This window comes from Canis aureus, chromosome 13, assembly GCF_053574225.1.
Source record: "Canis aureus isolate CA01 chromosome 13, VMU_Caureus_v.1.0, whole genome shotgun sequence".
Classification (NCBI taxonomy): Eukaryota; Metazoa; Chordata; class Mammalia; order Carnivora; family Canidae; genus Canis; species Canis aureus.
In genome coordinates, this window is record NC_135623.1 from 5,922,512 (window position 1) to 5,945,315 (window position 22,804).

The following is a 22,804-nucleotide window of genomic DNA, read 5'->3' on the forward strand; positions in this document are numbered from 1 at the left end:
TTCTCACTGCCATAGGAATGCAGCTAGTTGACAGCTGACTTCAAGACATGCTTCCCTGTGAGAGCTGAGGACAGAGCAGAACCCTCCCGCATCCTGCCTGACTGTAGGAGTAGCTGCTAACATCCTAATGTTAGTGGCTGGGAGAGGTTTCACGAAAAGCATGTGTGAGCACTTGGCCTGGACTCCCGTGTATCTGAGTTGAATACAGCGATTTCCAACGGCTTTCCTCAACCAGAGTGTAGCTAGGTTCCAAATCCCATGGACGAGCGGGTAGCAGACATGTGCCTCCCATGCATACACACTTGTGAGAGTTGAGCTTATGGCCTGTACCTCCACATCCAGCCTGCTGGTACCCTTGGCTTCTAAAAGACCTAGGCTCGCTGTTTGACGGAAGTGTTGGGAGAGGTAATTGGAATCACCCGGCACACAAGACTAGTCTCTCCAAGCTCAATTCACGATTTCCCAGTAATTCTTGTGGTAGACAGGTGCTACATACTAAGTTCCATACGTGAGAAGGTAGCTGAACGCCTTGTCCAAAAGCATCTTACTTCTGAGAGTTGAGCTCAGCCTCAGTCCCTCACAGTTCCACACTGCCTGCAGAGTGAGTTTCGCAGGTCTTCAGCAGAGACGATTGCCAGAGGCTTCTGAGTACAAGTTAACAATGCAGATCTGGAGGGTATCTCCAGGTGCAGTAGAGTGGTAATCTTGGAATCTCCTGACTGAGAATACTGCTACCTTCTCACTGCCATAGGAATGCAGTTAGTTGACAGCTGGCTTCAACATGCTTCCCTGTGAGAGCTGAGGACAGGGCAGCACCCTCCCGCATCCTGCCTGACTGTTGGAGTAGCTGCTAACATCCTTATGTTATTGGCTGGGAGAGGTTGCGGGAAAAGCATGTGTGAGTACTGGGCCTGAACTCCCGTGTATCTGAGTTGAATGCAGCGATTTCCAACGGCTTTCCTCAACCAGAGTGTAGCTCGGTTCCAAATCCCATGTACGAGCGGGTAGCAGACATCTGCCTCCCATGCATACACACTTCTGAGAGTTGAGCTTATGGCCTGTACCTCCACATCCAGCCTGCTGGTACCCTTGGCTTCTAAAAGGCCTAGGCTCGCTGTTTGACGGAAGTGCTGTGAGAGGTAATTGGAATCACCCGGCACACAAGACTAGTGCCTCCAAGCTCAGTCCAGCGATTTCCCAGTAATTCTTGTGGTAGACAGGTGCTACATACTAAGTTCCATATGTGAGAAGGTAGCTGAACGCCTTGTCCAAAAGCATCTTACTTCTGAGAGTTGAGCTCAGCCTCAGTCCCTCACAGTTCCACATGCCTGCAGAGTGAGTTTCACACGTCTTCACCAGAGACGATTACCAGAGGCTTCTGAGACGCAGGGTAACAATGCAGACCTGGAGGGTATCTCCAGGTGCAGTAGAGTGGTAATCTTGGAACCTCCTGACTCAGAGTACTGCTGCCTTCTCACTGCCATAGGAATGCAGCTAGTTGACAGCTGACTTCAAGACATGCTTCCCTGTGAGAGATGAGGACAGGGCAGAACCGTCCCGCATCCTGCCTGACTGTAGGAGTAGCTGCTAACATCCTAATGTTAGTGGCTGGGAGAGGTTGCGGGAAAAGCATGTGTGAGCACTGGGCCTGAACTCCCGTGTATCTGAGTTGAATACAGCGATTTCCAATGGCCTTCTTCAATCACAATATAGCTAGGTTCCAACTCCCATGTCCGAGTGGGTAGCAGACATCTGCCTCCCATGCATACACACTTCTGAGAGTTCAGCTTATGGCCTGTACCTCCACATCCAGCCTGCTGGTACCCTTGGCTTCTAAAAGGCTTAGGCTCGCTGTTTGATGGAAGTGCTGGGAGAGGTAATTGGAATCACCCGGCACACAAGACTAGTGCCTCCAAGCTCAGTCCAGCCATTTCCCAGTAATTCATGTGGTAGACAGGTGCTACATACTAAGTTCCATATGTGAGAGGGTAGCTGAACGCCTTGTCCAAAAGCATCTTACTTCTGAGAGTTGAGATCAGCCTCAGTCCCTCACAGTTCCACACTGCCTGCAGATTGAGTTTCTCAGGTCTTCAGCAGAGACGTTTACCAGAGGCTTCTGAGACGCAGGGTAACAATGCAGACTTGGAGGGTATCCCCAGGTGCAGTAGACTGGTAATCTTGGAACCTCCTGACTCAGAATACTGCTACCTTCTCACTGCCATAGGAATGCAGCTAGTTGACAGCTGACTTCAAGACATGCTTCCCTGTGAGAGCTGAGGAAAGGGCAGAACCCTCCCGCATCCTGCCTGACTGTAGGAGTAGCTGTTAACATCCTAATGTTAGTGGCTAGGAGAGGTTTCACGAAAAGCACGTGTGAGCACTTGGCCTGGACTCCCGTGTATCTGAGTTGAATACAGCGATTTCCAATGGCTTTCCTCAACCAGAGTGTAGCTAGGTTCCAAATCCCATGGACTAGCGGGTAGCAGACATCTGCCTCCCATGCATACACACTTCTGAGAGTTGAGCTTATGGCCTGTACCTCCACATCCAGCCTGCTGGTACCCTTGGCTTCTAAAAGGCCTAGGCTCGCTGTTTGACGGAAGTGTTGGGAGAGGTAATTGGAATCACCCGGCACACAAGACTAGTGCCTCCAAGCTCAATTCACGATTTCCCAGTAATTCTTGTGGTAGACAGGTGCTACATACTAAGTTCCATACGTGAGAAGGTTGTTGAACGCCTTGTCCAAAAGCATCTTACTTCTGAGAGTTGAGCTCAGCCTCAGTCCCTCACAGATCCACACTGCCTGCAGAGTGAGTTTCGCAGGTCTTCAGCAGAGACGATTGCCAGAGGCTTCTGAGTACAAGTTAACAATGCAGACCTGGAGGGTATCTACAGGTGCAGTAGAGTGGTAATCTTGGAATCTCCTGACTGAGAATACTGCTACCTTCTCACTGCCATAGGAATGCAGCTAGTTGAGAGCTGGCTTCAACATGCTTCCCTGTGAGAGCTGAGGACAGGACAGAACCCTCCCGCATCGTGCCTGACTGTTGGAGTAGCTGCTAACATCCTTAAGTTATTGGCTGGGAGAGGTTGCGGGAGAAGGATGTGTGAGCACTGGGCCTGAACTCCCGTGTATCTGAGTTGAATACAGCGATTTCCAACGGCTTTCCTCAACCAGAGTGTATCTCGGTTCCAAATCCCATGTACGAGCGGGTAGCAGACATCTGCCTCCCATGCATTCACACTTCTGAGAGTTGAGCTTATGGCCTGTACCTCCACATCCAGCCTGCTGATACCCTTGGCTTCTAAAAGGCCTAGGCTCGCTGTTTGACGGAAGTGCTGGGAGAGGTAATTGGAATCTCCCCGCACACAAGACGAGTGTCTCCAAGCTCAATTCACGATTTCCCAGTAATTCTTGTGGTAGACAGGTGCTACATACTAAGTTCCATATGTGAGAAGGTAGCTGAACGCCTTGGCCAAAAGCATCTTACTTCTGAAAGTTGAGCTCAGCCTCAGACCCTCACAGTTCCACACTGCCTGCAGAGTGAGTTTCGCAGGTCTTCAGCAGAGACGTTTGCCAGAGGCTTCTGAGACGCAGGGTAACAATGCAGACCTGGAGGGTATCCCCAGGTGCAGTAGACTGGTAATCTTGGAACCTCCTGACTCAGAATACTGCTACCTTCTCACTGCCATAGGAATGCAGCTAGTTGACAGCTGGCTTCAAGACATGCTTCCCTGTGAGAGCTGAGGACAGGGCAGAACCCTCCCGCATCCTGCCTGACTGTAGGAGTTGCTGCTAACATCCTAATGTTAGTGGCTGGGAGAGGTTGCGGGAAAAGCATGTGTGAGCACTGGGCCTGAACTCCCGTATATCTGAGTTGAATACAGCGATTTCCAACGGCTTTCCTCAACCAGAGTGTAGCTAGGTTCGAAATCCCATGTACGAGCGGGGAGCAGACATCTGCCTCCCATGCATACACACTTCTGAGAGTTGAGCTTATGGCCTGTACCTCCACATCCAGCCTGCTGGTACCCTTGGCTTGTAAAAGGCCTAGGCTCGCTGTTTGACGGAAGTGCTGGGAGAGGTAATTGGAATCTCCCGGCACACAAGATGAGTGCCTCCAAGCTCAATTCACGATTTCCCAGTAATTCTTGGGGTAGACAGGTGCTACATACTAAGTTCCATATGTGAGAAGGTATCTGAACGCCTTGTCCAAAAGCATCTTACTTCTGAGAGTTGAGCTCAGCCTCAGTCCCTCACAGTTCCACAATGCCTGCAGAGTGAGTTTCACACGTCTTCACCAGAGACGATTCCCAGAGGCTTCTGAGTACAAGTTAACAATGCAGACCTGGAGGGTAACTCCAGGTGCAGTAGAGTGGTAATCTTGGAACCTCCTGACTCAGAGTACTGCTACCTTCTCACTGCCATAGGAATGCAGCCAGTTGACAGCTGGCTTCAAGACATGCTTCCCTGTGAGAGCTGAGGACAGGGCAGAACCCTCCCGCATCCTGCCTGACTGTAGGAGTAGCTGCTAACATCCTAATGTTAGAGTCTGGGAGAGGTTGCGGGAAAAGCATGTGTGAGCACTGGGCCTGAACTCCCGTGTATCTGAGTTGAATACAGCGATTTCCAACGGCTTTCCTCAACCAGAGTGTAGCTAGGTTCCAAATCCCATGTACGAGCGGGTAGCAGACATCTGCCTCCCATGCATACACACTTCTGAGAGTTGAGCTTATGGCCTGTACCTCCACATCCAGCCTGCTGGTACCCTTGGCTTCTAAAAGGCCTAGGCTCGCTGTTTGACGGAAGAGTTGGGAGAGGTATTTGGAATCACCCGGGACACAAGACTAGTGCCTCCAAGCTCAGTCCAGCGATTTCCTAGTAATTCCTGAGGTATACTGGTGCTACATACTAAGTTCCATACGTGAGAGGGTATCTGAACGCCTTGTCCAAAAGCATCTTACTTCTGAGAGTTGAGCTCAGCCTCAGTCCCTCACAGTTCCACACTGCCTGCAGAGTGAGTTTCTCATGTCTTCAGCAGAGACGTTTGCCAGAGGCTTCTGAGACGCAGGGTAACAATGCAGACCTGGAGGGTATCCCCAGGTGCAGTAGACTGGTAATCTTGGAACCTCCTGACTCAGAATACTGCTACCTTCTCACTGCCATAGGAATGCAGCTAGTTGACAGCTGGCTTCAAGACATGCTTCCCTGTGAGAGCTTAGGACAGGGCAGAACCCTCCCGCATCCTGCCTGACTGTAGGAGTACCGGGTAACATCCTAATGTTAGTGGATGGGAGAGGTTGGGGGAAAAGCATGTGTGAGCACTGGGCCTGAACTCCCGTGTTTCTGAGTTGAATACAGCGATTTCCAACGGCTTTCCTCAACCAGAGTGTAGCTAGGTTCCAAATCCCATGTACGAGCGGGTAGCAGACATCTGCCTCCCATGCATACACACTTCTGAGAGTTGAGCTTATGGCCTGTACCTCCACAGCCAGCCTGCTGGTAACCTTGGCTTCTAAAAGGCCTAGGCTCGCTGTTTGACGGAAGTGTTGGGAGAGGTAATTGGAATCACCCGGTACACAAGACTAGTGCCTGCAAGCTCAATTCACGATTTCCCAGTAATTCTTGTGGTAGACAGGTGCTACATACTAAGTTATATATGTGAGAAGGTAGCTGAACGCCTTGTCCAAAAGCATCTTACTTCTGAGAGTTGAGCTCAGCCTCAGTCCCTCACAGTTCCACACTGCCTGCAGAGTGAGATTCACACGTCTTCACCAGAGACGATTGCCAGAGGCTTCTGAGACGCAGGGTAACAATGCAGACGTGGAGGGTATCTCCAGGTGCAGTAGGGTGGTAATCTTGGAACCTCCTGACTCAGAGTACTGCTACCTTTTCACTGCCATAGTAATGCAGCTAGTTGACAGCTGGCTTCAAGACATGCTTCCCTGTGAGAGCTGAGGACAGGGCAGAACCCTCCCGCATCCTGCCTGACTGTAGGAGTAGCTGCTACCATCCTAATGTTAGTGGCTGGGAGAGGTTGCGGGAAAAGCATGTGTGAGCACTGGGCCTGAACTCCCGTGTATCTGAGTTGAATACAGCGATTTCCAACGGCTTTCCTCAACCAGAGTGTAGCTAGTTTCCAAATCCCATGTACGAGTGGGTAGCAGACATCTGCCTCCCATGCATACACACTTCTGAGAGTTGAGCTTATGGCCTCTACATCCACAGCCAGCCTGCTGGTAACCTTGGCTTCTAAAAGGCCTAGGCTCGCTGTTTGACGGAAGTGCTGGGAGAGGTAATTGGAATCTCCCGGCACACAAGACAAGTGCCTCCAAGCTCAATTCACGATTTCCCAGTAATTCTTGTGGTAGACAGGTGCTACATACTAAGTTCCATATGTGAGAAGGTAGCTGAACGCCTTGTCCAAAAGCATCTTACTTCTGAGAGTTGAGCTCAGCCTCAGTCCCTCACAGTTCCACACAGCCTGCAGAGTGAGTTTCGCAGGTCTTCAGCAGAGACGTTTGCCAGAGTCTTCTGAGACGCAGGGTAACAATGCAGACCTGGAGGTTATCCCCAGGTGCAGTAGACTGGTAATCTTGGAACCTCCTGACTCAGAATACTGCTACCTTCTCACTGCCATAGGAATGCAGCTAGTTGACAGCTGGCTTCAAGACATGCTTCCCTGTGAGAGCTGAGGACAGGGCAGAACCCTCCCGCATCCTGCCTTTCTGTAGGAGTAGCTGCTAACATCCTAATGTTAGTGGCTGGGAGAGGTTGCGGGAAAAGCATGTGTGAGCACTGGGCCTGAACTCCCGTATATCTGAGTTGAATACAGCGATTTCCAACGGCTTTCCTCAACCAGAGTGTAGCTAGTTTCGAAATCCCATGTACGAGCGGGTAGCAGACATCTGCCTCCCATGCATACACACTTCTGAGAGTTGAGCTTATGCCCTGTACCTCCACATCCAGCCTGCTGGTACCCTTGGCTTGTAAAAGGCCTAGGCTCGCTGTTTGACGGAAGTGCTGGGAGAGGTAATTGGAATCTCCCGGCACACAAGATGAGTGCCTCCAAGCTCAATTCACGATTTCCAAGTAATTCTTGTGGTAGACAGGTGCTACATACTAAGTTCCATATGTGAGAAGGTAGCTGAACGCCTTGTCCAAAAGCATCTTACTTCTGAGAGTTGAGCTCAGGCTCAGTCCCTCACAGTTCCATACTGCCTGCAGAGTGAGTTTCGCAGGTCTTCAGCAGAGACCATTGCCAGAGGCTTCTGAGTACAAGTTACCAAAGCAGACCTGGAGGGTATCTCCAGGTGCAGTAGAGTGGTAATCTTGGAACCTCCTGACTCAGAGTACTGCTACCTTCTCACTGCCATAGGAATGCAGCCAGTTGACAGCTGGCTTCAAGACATGCTTCCCTTTGAGAGCTGAGGACAGGACAGAACCCTCCCGCATCCTGCCTGACTGTAGGAGTAGCTGCTAACATCCTAATGTTAGTGGCTGGGAGAGGTTGCGGGAAAAGCATGTGTGAGCACTGGGCTTGAACTCCCGTGTATCTGAGTTGAATACAGCGATTTCCAATGGCCTTCTTCAATCACATTGTAGCTAGGTTCCAACTCCCATGTCCGAGTGGGTAGCAGACATCTGCCTCCCATGCATACACACTTCTGAGAGTTGAGCTTATGGCCTGTACCTCCACATCCAGCCTGCTGGTACCCTTGGCTTCTAAAAGGCCTAGGCTCGCTGTTTGACGGAAGTGCTGGGAGAGGTAATTGGAATCTCCCGGCACACAAGACGAGTGCCTCCAAGCTCAATTCACGATTTCCCAGTAATTCTTCTGGTAGACAGGTGCTACATACTAAGTTCCATATGTGAGAAGGTAGCTGAACGCCTTGTCCAAAAGCATCTTACTTCTGAGAGTTGAGCTCAGCCTCAGTCCCTCACAGTTCCACAATGCCTGCAGAGTGAGTTTCACACGTCTTCACCAGAGACGATTCCCAGAGGCTTCTGAGTACAAGTTAACAATGCAGACCTGGAGGGTATCTCCAGGTGCAGTAGAGTGGTAATCTTGGAACGTCCTGACTCAGAGTACTGCTACCTTCTCACTGCCATAGGAATGCAGCCAGTTGACAGCTGGCTTCAAGACATGCTTCCGTGTGAGAGCTGAGGACAGGGCAGAACCCTCCCGCATCCTGCCTGACTGTAGGAGTAGCTGCTAACATCCTAATGTTAGTGTCTGGGAGAGGTTGCGAGAAAAGCATGTGTGAGCACTGGGCCTGAACTCTCGTGTATCTGAGTAGAATACAGCGATTTCCAACGTCTTTCCTCAACCAGAGTGTAGCTAGATTCCAAATCCCATGTAGGAGCTGGTAACAGACATCTGCCTCCCATGCATACACACTTCTGAGAGTTGAGCTTATGGCCTGTACCTCCACAGCCAGCCTGCTGGTACCGTTGGCTTCTAAAAGGCCTAGGCTCGCTGTTTGACGGAAGTGTTGGGAGAGGTATTTGGAATCACCCGGCACACAAGACTAGTGCCTCCAAGCTCAATTCACGATTTCCCAGTAATTCTTGTGGTAGACATGTGCTACATACTAAGTTCCATACGTGAGAAGGTAGCTGAACGCCTTGTCCAAAAGCATCTTACTTCTGAGAGTTGAGCTCAGCCTCAGTCCCTCACAGTTCCACCCTGCCTGCAGAATGAGTTTCGCAGGTCTTCAGCAGAGACGTTTGCCAGAGGCTTCTGAGACGCAGGGTAACAATGCAGACCTGTAGGGTATCCCCAGGTGCAGTAGACTGGTAATCTTGGAACCTCCTGACTCAGAATACTGCTACCTTTTCAGTGCCATAGGAATGCAGCTAGTGGACAGCTGGCTTCAAGACATGCTTCCCTGTGAGAGCTGAGGACAGGGCAGAACCCTCCCGCATCCTGCCTGACTGTAGGAGTAGCTGCTAACATCCTAATGTTAGTGGCTGGGAGAGGTTGCTGGAAAAGCATGTGTGAGCACTGGGCCTGAACTCCCGTGTATCCGAGTTGAATACAGCGATTTCCAACGGCTTTCCTCAACCAGAGTGTAGCTAGGTTCGAAATCCCATGTACGAGCGGGTAGCAGACATCTGCCTCCCATGCATACACACTTCTGAGAGTTGAGCTTATGGCCTGTACCTCCACATCCAGCCTGCTGGTACCCTTGGCTTCTAAAAGGCCTAGGCTCGCTGTTTGACGGAAGTGCTGGGAGAGGTAATTGGAATCTCCCGGCACACAAGACGAGTGCCTCCAATCTCAATTCACGATTTCCCAGTAATTCTTGTGGTAGACAGGTGCTACATACTAAGTTCCATATGCGAGAAGGTAGCTGAACGCCTTGTCCAAAAGCATCTTACTTCTGAGCGTTGAGCTCACCCTCAGTCCCTCACAGTTCCATACTGCCTGCAGAGTGAGTTTCGCAGGTCTTCAGCAGAGACGGTTGCCAGAGGCTTCTGAGTACAAGTTACCAATGCAGACCTGGAGGGTATCTCCAGGTGCAGTAGAGTGGTAATCTTGGAACCTCCTGACTCAGAATACTGCTACCTTCTCACTGCCATAGGAATACAGCTAGTTGACAGCTGGCTTCAAGACATGCTTCCCTGTGAGAGCTGAGGACAGGGCAGAACCCTCCCGCATCCTGCCTGACTGTAGGAGTACCGGGTTACATCCTAATGTTAGTGGTTGGGAGAGGTTGCGGGAAAAGCATGTGTGAGCACTGGGCCTGAACTCCCGTGTATCTGAGTTGAATACAGGGATTTCCAACGGCTTTCCTCAACCAGAGTGTAGCTAGGTTCCAAGTCCCATGTACGAGCGGGTAGCAGACATCTGCCTCCCATGCATACACACTTCTGAGGGTTGAGCTTATGGCCTGTACCTCCACATCCAGCCTGCTGGTACCCTTGGCTTCTAAAAGGCCTAGGCTCTCTGTTTGACGGAAGTGTTGGGAGAGGTAATTGGAATCACCCGGCACACAAGACTAGTGCCTGCAAGCTCAATTCATGATTTCCCAGTAATTTTGTGGTAGACAGGTGCTACATACTAAGTTCCATATGTGAGAAGGTAGCTGAACGCCTTGTCCAAAAGCATCTTACTTCTGAGAGTTGAGCTCAGCCTCAGTCCCTCACAGTTCCACACTGCCTGCAGAGTGAGTTTCACACTTCTTCACCAGAGACGATTGCCAGAGGCTTCTGAGACGCAGGGTAACAATGCAGACGTGGAGGGTATCTCCAGGTGTAGTAGGGTGGTAATCTTGGAACCTCCTGACTCAGAGTACTGCTACCTTTTCACTGCCATAGGAATGCAGCTAGTTGACAGCTGGCTTCAAGACATGCTTCCCTGTGAGAGCTGAGGACAGGGCAGAACCCTCCCGCATCCTGCCTGACTGTAGGAGTAGCTGATACCATCCTTATGTTAGTGGCTGGGAGAGGTTGCGGGAAAAGCATGTGTGAGCACTGGGCCTGAACTCCCGTGTACCTGAATTGAATACAGCGATTTCCAATGGGCTTCTTCAATCACAGTGTAGCTAGGTTCCAACTATCATGTCCGAGTGGGGAGCAGACATCTGCCTCCCATGCATACACACTTCTGAGAGTTGAGCTTATGGCCTGTACCTCCACAGCCAGCCTGCTGGTACCCTTGGCTTCTAAAAGGCCTAGGCTCGCTGTTTGACGGAAGTGTTGGGAGAGGTAATTGGAATCACCTGGCACACAAGACTAGTGCATCCAAGCTCAATTCACGATTTCCCAGTAATTCTTGTGGTAGACAGGTGCTACATACTAAGTTCCATACGTGAGAAGGTAGCTGAACGCCTTGTCCAAAAGCATCTTACTTCTGAGAGTTGAGCTCAGCCTCAGTCCCTCACAGTTCCACACTGCCTGCAGAATGAGTTTCGCAGGTCTTCAGCAGAGACGATTGTCAGAGGATTCTGAGTACAAGTTACCAATGCAGACCTGGAGGGTATCTCCAGGTGCAGTAGAGTGGTAATCTTGGAACCTCCTGACTCAGAATACTGCTACCTTCTCACTGCCATAGGAATGCAGCTAGTTGACGTGCTTCAAGACATGCTTCCCTGTGAGAGCTGAGGACAGGGCAGAACCCTCCCGCATCCTGCCTGACTGTAGGAGTAGCTGCTAACATCCTTATGTTAGTGGCTGGGAGAGGTTGCGGGAAAAGCATGTGTGAGCACTGGGCCTGAACTCCCGTGTATCTGAGTTGAATACAGCGATTTCCAACGGCTTTCCTCAACCAGAGTGTAGCTAGGTTCCAAATCTCATGTACGAGCGTGTAGCAGACATCTGCCTCCCATGCATGCACACTTCTGAGAGTTGAGCTTATGGCCTTACCTCCACATCCAGCCTGCTGGTAACCTTGGGTTCTAAAAGGCCTAGGCTCGCTGTTTGACGGAAGTGTTGGGAGAGGTATTTGGAATCACCCGGCACACAAGACTAGTGCCTCCAAGCTCAATTCACGATTTCCCAGTAATTCTTGTGGTAGACATGTGCTACATACTAAGTTCCATACGTGAGAAGGTAGCTGAACGCCTTGTCCAAAAGCATCTTACTTCTGAGAGTTGAGCTCAGCCTCAGTCCCTCACAGTTCCACCCTGCCTGCAGAATGAGTTTCGCAGGTCTTCAGCAGAGACGATTGCCAGAGGCTTCTGAGTACAAGTTAACAATTCACACCTGGAGGGTATCTCCAGGTGCAGTAGAGTGGTAATCTTGGAACCTCCTAACTCAGAATACTGCTACCTTCTCACTGCCATAGGAATGCAGCTAGTTGACGTGCTTCAAGACATGCTTCCCTGTGAGAGCTGAGGACAGGGCAGAACCCTCCCGCATCCTGCCTGACTGTAGGAGTAGCTGCTAACATCCTTATGTTAGTGGCTGGGAGATGTTGCGGGAAAAGCATGTGTGAGCACTGGGCCTGAACTCCCGTGTATCTGAGTTGAATACAGCGATTTCCAACGGCTTTCCTCAACCAGAGTGTAGCTAGGTTCCAAATCCCATGTACGAGCGGGTAGCAGACATCTGCTTCCCATGAATACACACTTCTGAGAGTTGAGCTTATGGCCTGTACCTCCACATCCAGCCTGCTGGTACCCTTGGCTTCTAAAAGGCCTAGGCTCGCTGTTTGACGGAAGTGCTGGGAGAGGTAATTGGAATCACCCGGCACACAAGACGAGTGCCTCCAAGCTCAGTCTAGCGATTTCCCAGTAATTCTTGTGGTAGACAGGTGCTACATACTAAGTTCCATATGTGAGAAGGTAGCTGAACGCCTTGTCCAAAAGCATCTTACTTCTGAGAGTTGAGCTCAGCTTCAGTCCCTCACAGTTCCACACTGCCTGCAGAGTGAGTTTCACACGTCTTCAACAGAGACGATTACCAGAGGCTTCTGAGACGCAGGGTAACAATGCAGACCTGGAGGGTATCTGCAGGTGCAGTAGAGTAATCTTGGAACCTCCTGACTCAGAGTACTGCTACCTTCTCACTGCCATAGGAATGCTGCTAGTTGACAGCTGACTTCAAGACATGCTTCCCTGTGAGAGCTGAGGACAGGGCAGAACCCTCCCGCATCCTGCCTGACTGTAGGAGTAGCTGCTAACATCCTAATGTTAGTGGCTGGGAGAGGTTGCGGGAAAAGCATGTGTGAGCACTGGGCCTGAACTCCCGTGTATCTGAATTGAATACAGCGATTTCCAATGGCCTTCTTTTTTATTTTTTTTATTTTTTTTTTATTTTTATTTTTTTTTTTTTTTGATTTTTTATTTTATTTTTTATTTATTTATTTATTTATTTATTTATTTATTTATTTTATTGGTGTTCAATTTACTAACATACAGAATAACACCCAGTGCCCGTCACCCATTCACTCCCACCCCCCGCCCTCCTCCCCTTCTACCACCCCTAGTTCGTTTCCCAGAGTTAGCAGTCTTTATGTTCTGTCTCCCTTTCTGATATATCCCACACATTTCTTCTCCCGTCCCTCTTTTTCCCTTTCACTATTATTTATATTCCCCAAATGAATGAGAACATATGTTTGTCCTTCTCCGACTGACTTACTTCACTCAGCATAATACCCTCCAGTTCCATCCACGTTGAAGCAAATGGTGGGTATTTGTCATTTCTAATAGCTGAGTAATTCCAATGGCCTTCTTCAATCACAGTGTAGCTAGGTTCCAACTCCCATGTCCGAGTGGGTAGCAGACATCTGCCTCCCATGCATACACACTTCTGAGAGTTGAGCTTATGGCCTGTACCTCCACAGCCAGCCTGATGGTACCCGTGGCTTCTAAAAGGCCTACGCTCGCTGTTTGACGGAAGTGCTGGGAGAGGTAATTGGAATCTCCCGGCACACAAGACGAGTGCCTCCAAGCTCAATTCACGATTTCCCAGTAATTCTTGTGGTAGACAGGTGCTACATACTAAGCTCCATATGTGAGAAGGTAGCTGAAGGCCTTGTCCAAAAGCATCTTACTTCTGAGAGTTGAGCTCATCCTCAGTCCCTCACAGTTCCACACTGCCTGCAGATTGAGTTTCACACGTCTTCACCAGAGACGATTGCCAGAGACTTCTGAGTACAAGTTAACAATGCAGACCTGGAGGGTATCTCCAGGTGCAGTAGAGTGGTAATCTTGGAACCTCCTGACTCAGAGTACTGCTACCTTCTCACTGCCATAGGAATGCAGCCAGTTGACAGCTGACTTCAAGACATGCTTCCCTGTGAGAGCTGAGGACAGGGCAGAACCCTCCCGCATCCTGCCTGACTGTAGGAGTAGCTGTAACATCCTTATGTTAGTGGCTGGGAGAGGTTGCGGGAAAAGCATGTGTGAGCACTGGGCCTGAACTCCCGTGTATCTGAGTTGAATACAGCGATTTCCAATGGCCTTCTTCAATCACAGTGTTGCTAGTTTCCAACTCCCATGTCCGAGTGGGTAGCAGACATCTGCCTCCCATGCATACACACTTCTGAGAGTTGAGCTTATGGCCTGTACCTCCACATCCAGCCTGCTGGTACCCTTGGTTTCTAAAAGGCCTAGGCTCGCTGTTTGACGGAAGTGTTGGGAGAGGTAATTGGAATCACCCGGCACACAAGACTAGTGCCTCCAGGCTCAGTCCAGCGATTTCCTAGTAATTCCAGTGGTACACTGGTGCTACATACTAAGTTCCATACGTGAGAGGGTAGCTGAACGCCTTGTCCAAAAGCATCTTACTTCTGACAGTTGAGCTCAGCCTCAGTCCCTCACGGTTCCACACTGCCTACAGAGTGAGTTTCGCAGGTCTTCAGCAGAGACGTTTGCCAGAGGCTTCTGAGACGCAGGGTAACAATGCAGACCTGGAGGGTATCCCCAGGTGCAGTAGACTGGTAATCTTGGAACCTCCTGACTCAGAATACTGCTACCTTATCACTGCCATAGGAATGCAGCTAGTTGACAGCTGGCTTCAAGACATGATTCCCTGTGAGAGCTGAGGACAGGGCAGAACCCTCCCGCATCCTGCCTGACTGTAGGAGTAGCTGCTAACATCCTAATGTTAGTGGCTGGGAGAGGTTGCGGGAAAGCATGTGTGAGAACTGGGCCTGAACCCCCGTGTATCTGAGTTGAATACAGCGATTTCCAACGGCTTTCCTCAACCAGAGTGTAGATAGGTTCCAAATCCCATGTACGAGCGGGTAGCAGACATCTGCCTCCCATGCATACACACTTCTGAGAGTTGAGCTTATGGCCTGTACCTCCACATCCAGCCTGCTGGTACCCTTGGCTTCTAAAAGGCCTAGGCTCGCTGTTTGACGGAAGTGCTGGGAGAGGTAATTGGAATCTCCCGGCACGCAAGACGAGTGCCCCAAGCTCAATTCACGATTTCCCAGTAATTCTTGTGGTAGACAGGTGCTACATACTAAGTTCCATATGTGAGAAGGTAGCTGAACGCCTTGTCCAAAAGCATCTTACTTCTGAGAGTTGAGCTCAGCCTCAGTCCCTCACAGTTCCACACTGCCTGCAGAATGAGTTTCGCATGTCTTCAGCAGAGACGATTGCCAGAGGCTTCTGAGTACAAGTTAACAATGCAGACCTGGAGGGTATCTCCAGGTGCAGTAGAGTGGTAATTTTGGAACCTCCTGACTCAGAATATTGCTACCTTCTCACGGCCATAGGAATGCAGCTAGTTGACAGCTGGCTTCAAGATATGCTTCCCTGTGAGAGCTGAGGACAGGGCAGAACCCTCGAATCCTGCCTGACTGTAGGAGTAGCTGGTAACATCCTAATGTTAATGGCTGGGAGAGGTTGCGGGAATAGCATGTGTGAGCACTGGGCCTGAACTCCCGTTTATCTGAGTTGAATACAGCGATTTCCAACGGCTTTCCTCAACCAGAGTGTAGATAGGATCCAAATCCCATGTACGAGCGGGTAGCAGACATCTGCCTCCCATGCATACACACTTCTGAGAGTTGAGCTTATGGCCTGTACCTCCACATCCAGCCTGCTGGTACCCTTGGCTTCTAAAAGGCCTAGGCTCGCTGTTTGAAGGAAGTGTGGGAGAGGTAATTGGAATCACCAGGCACACAAGACTAGTGCCTCCAAGCTCAGTCCAGCGATTTCCCAGTAATTCTTGTGGTAGACAGGTGCTACATACTAAGTTCCATATGTGAGAAGGTAGCTGAACACCTTGTCCAAAAGCATCTTACTTCTGAGAGTTGAGCTCAGCCTCAGTCCCTCACAGTTCCACACTGCCTGCAGAGTGAGTTTCACACGTCTTCTCCAGAGACGATTACCAGAGGCTTCTCAGACGCAGGGTAACAATGCAGACCTGGAGGGTATCTCTAGGTGCAGTAGAGTGGTAATCTTGGAACCTCCTGACTCAGAGTACTGCTACCTTCTCACTGCCATAGGAATGCAGCTAGTTGACAGCTGACTTCAAGACATGCTTCCCTGTGAGAGCTGAGGACAGGGCAGAACCCTCCCGCATCCTGCCTGACTGTAGGTGTAGCTGCTAACATCCTAATGTTAGTGGCTGGGAGAGGTTGAGGGAAAAGCATGTGTGAGCACTGGGCCTGAACTCCCGTGTATCTGAGTTGAATACAGCCATTTCCAATGGCCTTCTTCAATCACAGTGTAGCTAGGTTCCAACTCCCATGTCCGAGTGGGTAGCAGACATCAGCCTCCCATGCATACACACTTCTGAGAGTTGAGCTTATGGCCTGTACCTCCACATCCAGCCTGCTGGTACCCTTGGCTTCTAAAAGGCCTAGGCTGGCTGTTTGAAGGAAATGCTGGGAGAGGTAATTGGAATATCCCGGCACAAAAGACGAGTGCCTCCAAGCTCAATTCACGATTTCCCAGTAATTCTTGTGGTAGACAGGTGCTACATACTAAGTTCCATATGTGAGAAGGTAGCTGAACGCCTTGTCCAAAAGCATCTTACTTCTGAGAGTTGAGCTCAGCCTCAGTCCCTCAGAGTTCCACACTGCCTGCAGAGTGAGTTTCACACGTCTTCACCAGAGACGATTGCCAGAGGCTTCTGAGTACATGTTAACAATGCAGACCTGGAGGGTATCTCCAGGTGCAGTAGAGTAATCTTGGAACCTCCTGACTCAGAGTACTGCTACCTTCTCACTGCCATAGGAATGCTGCTAGTTGACAGCTGACTTCAAGACATGCTTCCCTGTGAGAGCTGAGGACAGGGAAGAACCCTCCCGCATCCTGCCTGACTGTAGGAGTAGCTGCTAACATCCTAATGTTAGTGGCTGGGAGAGGTTGCGGGAAAAGCATGTGTGAGCACTGGGCATGAACTCCCGTGTATCTGAGTTGAATACAGCGATTTCCAATGGCCTTCTTTTTTATTTTTTTTATTTTTTTTTTTATTTTTATTTTTTTTTATTTTTTTATTTTTTATTTTATTTTTTATTTATTTATTTATTTATTTATTTTTTTTATTGGTGTTCAATTTACTAACATACAGAATAACACCCAGTGCCCGTCACCCATTCACTCCCACCCCCCGCCCTCCTCCCCTTCTACCACCCCTAGTTCGGTTCCCAGAGATAGCAGTCTTTATGTTCTGTCTCCCTTTCTGATATATCCCACACATTTCTTCTCCCTTCCCTTATTTTCCCTTTCACTATTATTTATATTCCCCAAATGAATGAGAACATATGTTTGTCCTTCTCCGACTGACTTACTTCACTCAGCATAATACCCTCCAGTTCCATCCACGTTGAAGCAAATGGTGGGTATTTGTCATTTCTAATAGCTGAGTAATTCCAATGGCCTTCTTCAATCACAGTGTTGCTAGTTTCCAACTCCCATGTCCGAGTGGGTAGCAGACATCTGCCTCCCATGCATACACACTTCTGAGAGTTGAGCTTACGGCCTGTAACTCCACATCCCGCCTGCTGATACCCTTGGCTTCTAAAAGGCCTAGGCTCGCTGTTTGACGGAAGTGTTGGGAGAGGTAATTGGAATCACCCGGCACACAAGACTAGTGCCTCCAAGCTCAGTCCAGCGATTTCCTAGTAATTCCAGTGGTACACTGGTGCTACATACTAAGTTCCATACGTGAGAGGGTAGCTGAACGCCTTGTCCAAAAGCATCTTACTTCTGAGAGTTGAGCTCAGCCTCAGACCCTCACAGTCCCACACTGCCTGCAGAGTGAGTTTCGCAGGTCTTCACCAGAGACGTTTCCCAGAGGCTTCTGAGACGCAGGGTAACAATGCAGACCTGGAGGGTATCCCCAGGTGCAGTAGACTGGTAATCTTGGAACCTCCTGACTCAGAATACTGCTACCTTCTCACTGCCATAAGAATGCAGCTAGTTGACAGCTGGCTTCAAGACATGCTTCCCTGTGAGAGCTGAGGACAGGGCAGAACCCTCCCGCATCCTGCCTGACTGTAGGAGTAGCTGCTAACATCCTAATGTTAGTGGCTGGGAGAGGTTGCGGGAAAAGCGTGTGTGAGCACTGGGCCTGAACTCCCGTGTATCTGAGTTGAATACAGCGATTTCCAACGGCTTTCCTCAACCAGAGTGTAGCTAGATTCCAAAACCCATGTACGAGCGGGTAGCAGACATCTGCCTCCCATGCATACACACTTCTGAGAGTTGAGCTTATGGCCTGTACCTCCACATCCAGCCTGCTGGTACCCTTGGCTTCTAAAAGGCCTAGGCTCTCTGTTTGACGGAAGTGCTGGGAGAGGTAATTGGAATCACCCGGCACACAAGACTAGTGCCTCCAAGCTCAGTCCAGCGATTTCCCAGTAATTCTTGTGGTAGACAGGTGCTACATACTAAGTTCCATATGTGAGAAGGTAGCTGAACGCCTTGTCCAAAAGCATCTTACTTCTGAGAGTTGAGCTCAGCCTCAGTCCCTCATAGTTCCACACTGCCTGCAGAGTGAGTTTCACACGTCTTCACCAGAGACGATTGCCAGAGGCTTCTGAGTACAAGTTAACAATGCAGACCTGGAGGGTATCTCCAGGTGCAGTAGAGTGGTAATCTTGGAACCTCCTGACTCAGAGTACTGCTACCTTCTCACTGCCATAGGAATGCAGCTATTTGACAGCTGACTTCAAGACATGCTTCCCTGTGAGAGCTGAGGACAGGGCAGAACCCTCCCGCATCCTGCCTGACTGTAGGAGTAGCTGCTAACATCCTAATGTTAGTGGCTGGGAGAGGCTGCGGTAAAAGCATGTGTGAGCACTGGGCCTGAACTCCCGTGTATCTGTGTTGAATACAGCGATTTCCAACGTCTTACCTCAACCAGAGTGTAGCTCGGTTCCAAATCCCATGTACGAGCCGGTAGCAGACATCTGCCTCCCATGCATACACACTTCTGAGAGTTGAGCTTATGGCCTGTACCTCCACATCCAGCCTGCTGGTACCGTTGGCTTCTAAAAGGCCTAGGCTCGCTGTTTGACGGAAGTGTTGGGAGAGGTAATTGGAATCACCCGGCACACAAGACTAGTGCCTCCAAGCTCAATTCACGATTTCCCAGTAATTCTTGTGTTAGACAGGTGCTACATACTAAGTTCCATACGTGAGAATGTAGCTGAACGCCTTGACCAAAAGTATCTTACTTCTGAGAGTTGAGCTCAGCCTCAGTCCCTCACAGTTCCACACTGCCTGCAGAATGAGTTTCACATGTCTTCAGCAGAGACGATTGCCAGAGGCTTTTGAGTACAAGTTAACAATGCAGACCTGGAGGGTATCTCCAGTTGCAGTAGAGTGGTAATATTGGAACCTCCTGACTCAGAATACTGCTACCTTCTCACTGCCATAGGAATGCAGCTAGTTGACAGCTGGCTTCAAGATATGCTTCCCTGTGAGAGCTGAGGACAGGGCAGAACCCTCCCGCATACTGCCTGACTGTAGGAGTAGCTGCTAACATCCTAATGTTAATGGCTGGGAGAGGTTGCGGGAAAAGCATGTGTGAGCACTGGGCCTGAACTCCCGTGTATCTGAGTTAAATACAGCGATTTCCAACGGCTTTCCTCAACCAGAGTGTAGCTAGGTTCCAAATCCCATGTACGAACGGGTAGCAGATATCTGCCTCCCATGCATACACACTTCTGAGAGTTGAGCTTATGGCCTGTACCTCCACATCCAGCCTGCTGGTACCCTTGGCTTCTAAAAGGCCTAGGCTCGCTGTTTGAAGGAAGTGCTGGGAGAGGTAATTGGATTCACCCGGCACACAAGACTAGTGCCTCCAAGCTCAGTCCAGCGATTTCCCAGTAATTCTTGTGGTAGACAGGTGCTACATACTAAGTTCCATATGTGAGAAGGTAGCTGAACGCCTTGTCCAAAAGCATCTTACTTCAGAGAGTTGAGCTCAGCCTCAGTCCCTCACAGTTCCACACTGCCTGCAGAGTGAGTTTCACACGTCTTCACCAGAGACGATTACAAGAGGATTCTGTGACGCAGGGTAACAATGCAGACCTGGAGGGTATCTCCAGGTGCAGTAGAGTGGTAATCTTGGAACCTCCTGACTCAGAGTACTGCTACCTTCTCACTGCCATAGAAATGCAGCTGGTTGACAGCTGACTTCAAGACATGCTTCCCTGTGAGAGCTGAGGACAGGGCAGAACCTTCCCGCATCCTGCCTGACTGTAGGAGTAGGTGCTAACATCCTAATGTTATGGCTGGGACAGGTTGCGGGAAAAGCATGTGTGAGCACTGAGCCTGAACTCCCGTGTATCTGAGTTGAATACAGCGATTTCCAACGTCTTACCTCAACCAGAGTGTAGCTAGGGTCCAAATCCCATGTACGAGCGGGTAGCAGACATCTGCCGCCCATGCATACACACTTCTGAGAGTTGAGCTTATGGCCTGTACCTCCACATCCAGCCTGCTGGTACCCTTGGCTTCTAAAAGGCCTAGGCTGGCTGTTTGACGGAAGTGCTGGGAGAGGTAATTGGAATATCCCGGCACACAGACGAGTGCCTCCAAGCTCAATTCACGATTTCCCAGTAATTCTTGTGGTAGACAGGTGCTACATACTAAGTTCCATATGTGAGAAGGTAGCTGAACGCCTTGTCCAAAAGCATCTTACTTCTGAGAGTTGAGCTCAGCCTCAGTCCCTCACAGTTCCACACTGCCTGCAGAGTGAGTTTCGCAGGTCTTCAGCAGAGACGTTTGCCAGAGGCTTCTGAGACGCAGGGTAACAATGCAGACCTGGAGGGTATCCCCAGGTGCAGTAGACTGGTAATCTTGGAACCTCCTGACTCAGAATACTGCTACCTTCTCACTGCCATAGGAATGCAGCTAGTTGACAGCTGGCTTCAAGACATGCTTCCCTGTGAGAGCTGAGGACAGGGCAGAACCCTCCCGCATCCTGCCTGACTGTAGGAGTAGCTGCGAACATCCTAATGTTAGTGGCTGGGAGAGGTTGCGGGAAAAGCATGTGTGAGCACTGGGCCTGAACTCCCGTGTATCTGAGTTGAATACAGCGATTTCCAACGTCTTTCCTCAACCAGAGTGTAGCTAGGTTCCAAATCCCATGTACGAGCGGGTAGCAGACATCTGCCTCCCATGCATACACACTTCTGAGAGTTGAGCTTATGTCCTGTACCTCCACATCCAGCCTGCTGGTGCCCTTGGCTTCTAAAAGGCCTAGTCTCGCTGTTTGACGGAAGTGTTGGGAGAGGTAATTGGAATCACCCGGCACACAAGACTAGTGCCTCCAAGCTCAATTCACGATTTCCCAGTAATTCTTGTGGTAGACAGGTGCTACATACTAAGTTCCATACGTGAGAAGGTAGCTGAAATCCTTGACCAAAAGCATCTTACTTCTGAGAGTTGAGCTCAGCCTCAGTCCCTCACAGTTCCACACTGCCTGCAGAGTGAGTTTCGCAGGTCTTCAGCAGAGAGGATTGCCAGAGGCTTCTGAGTACAAGTTAACAATGCAGACCTGGAGGGTATCTCCAGGTGCAGTAGAGTGGTAATCTTGGAACCTCCTGACTCAGAATACTGCTACATTCTCACTGCCATAGGAATGCAGCTAGTTGACAGCTTGCTTCAATATATGCTTCCCTGTTAGAGCTGAGGACAGGGCAGAACCCTCCCGCATCCTGCCTGACTTTAGGAGTAGCTGCTAACATCCTAATGTTAGTGGCTGGGAGAGGTTGCGGGAAAAGCATGTGTGAGCACTGGGCCTGAACTCCCGTGTATCTGAGTTGAATACAGCGATTTCCAACGGCTTTCCTCAACCAGAGTGTAGCTAGGTTCCAAATCCCACGTACGAGCGGGTGCAGACATCTGCCTCCCATGCATACACACTTCTGAGAGTTGAGCTTATGGCCTATACCTCCACATCCAGCCTGTTGGTACCCTTTGCTTCTAAAAGGCCTAGGCTCGCTGTTTGACGGAAGTGTTTGGAGAGGTAATTGGAATCACCCGGCACACAAGACTAGTGCCTCCAAGCTCAGTCCAGCGATTTCCTAGTAATTCCTGTTTTACACTGGTGCTACATACTAAGTTCCATACGTGAGAGGGTAGCTGAACGCCTTGTCCAAAAGCATCTTACTTCTGAGAGTTGAGCTCACCCTCAGTCCCTCAAAGTTCCACACTGCCTGCAGAGTGAGTTTCACACGTCTTCACCAGAGACGATTAGCCCAGGCATCTGAGACGCAGTTTAACAATGCAGACCTGGAGGGTATCTCCAGGTGCAGTAGAGTGGTAATCTTGGAACCTCCTGACTCAGAGTACTGCTACCTTCTCACTGCCATAGGAATGCAGCTAGTTGACAGCTGACTTCAAGACATGCTTCCCTGTGAGAGCTGAGGACAGGGTAGTACCCTCCCGCATCCTGCCTGACTGTAGGAGTAGCTGCTAACATCCTAATGTTAATGGCTGCGAGAGGCTGCGGGAAAAGCATGTGTGAGCACTGGGCCTGAACTCCCGTGTATCTGAGTTGAATACAGCGATTTCCAATGGCCTTCTTCAATCACAGTGTAGCTAGGTTCCAACTCCCATATCCGAGTGGGTAGCTGACATCTGCCTCCCATGCATACACACTTCTGAGAGTTGAGCTTATGGCCTGTACCTCCACATCCAGCCTGCTGGTACCCTTGGCTTCTAAAAGGCCTAGGCTCGCTGTTTGACGGAAGTGCTGGGAGAGGTATTTGGAATCTCCCGGCACACAAGACAAGTGCCTCCAAGCTCAATTCACGATTTCCCAGTAATTCTTGTGGTAGACAGGTGCTACATACTAAGTTCCATATGTGAGAAGGTAGCTGAACGCCTTGTCCAAAAGCATCTTACTTCTGAGAGTTGAGCTCAGCCTCAGTCCCTC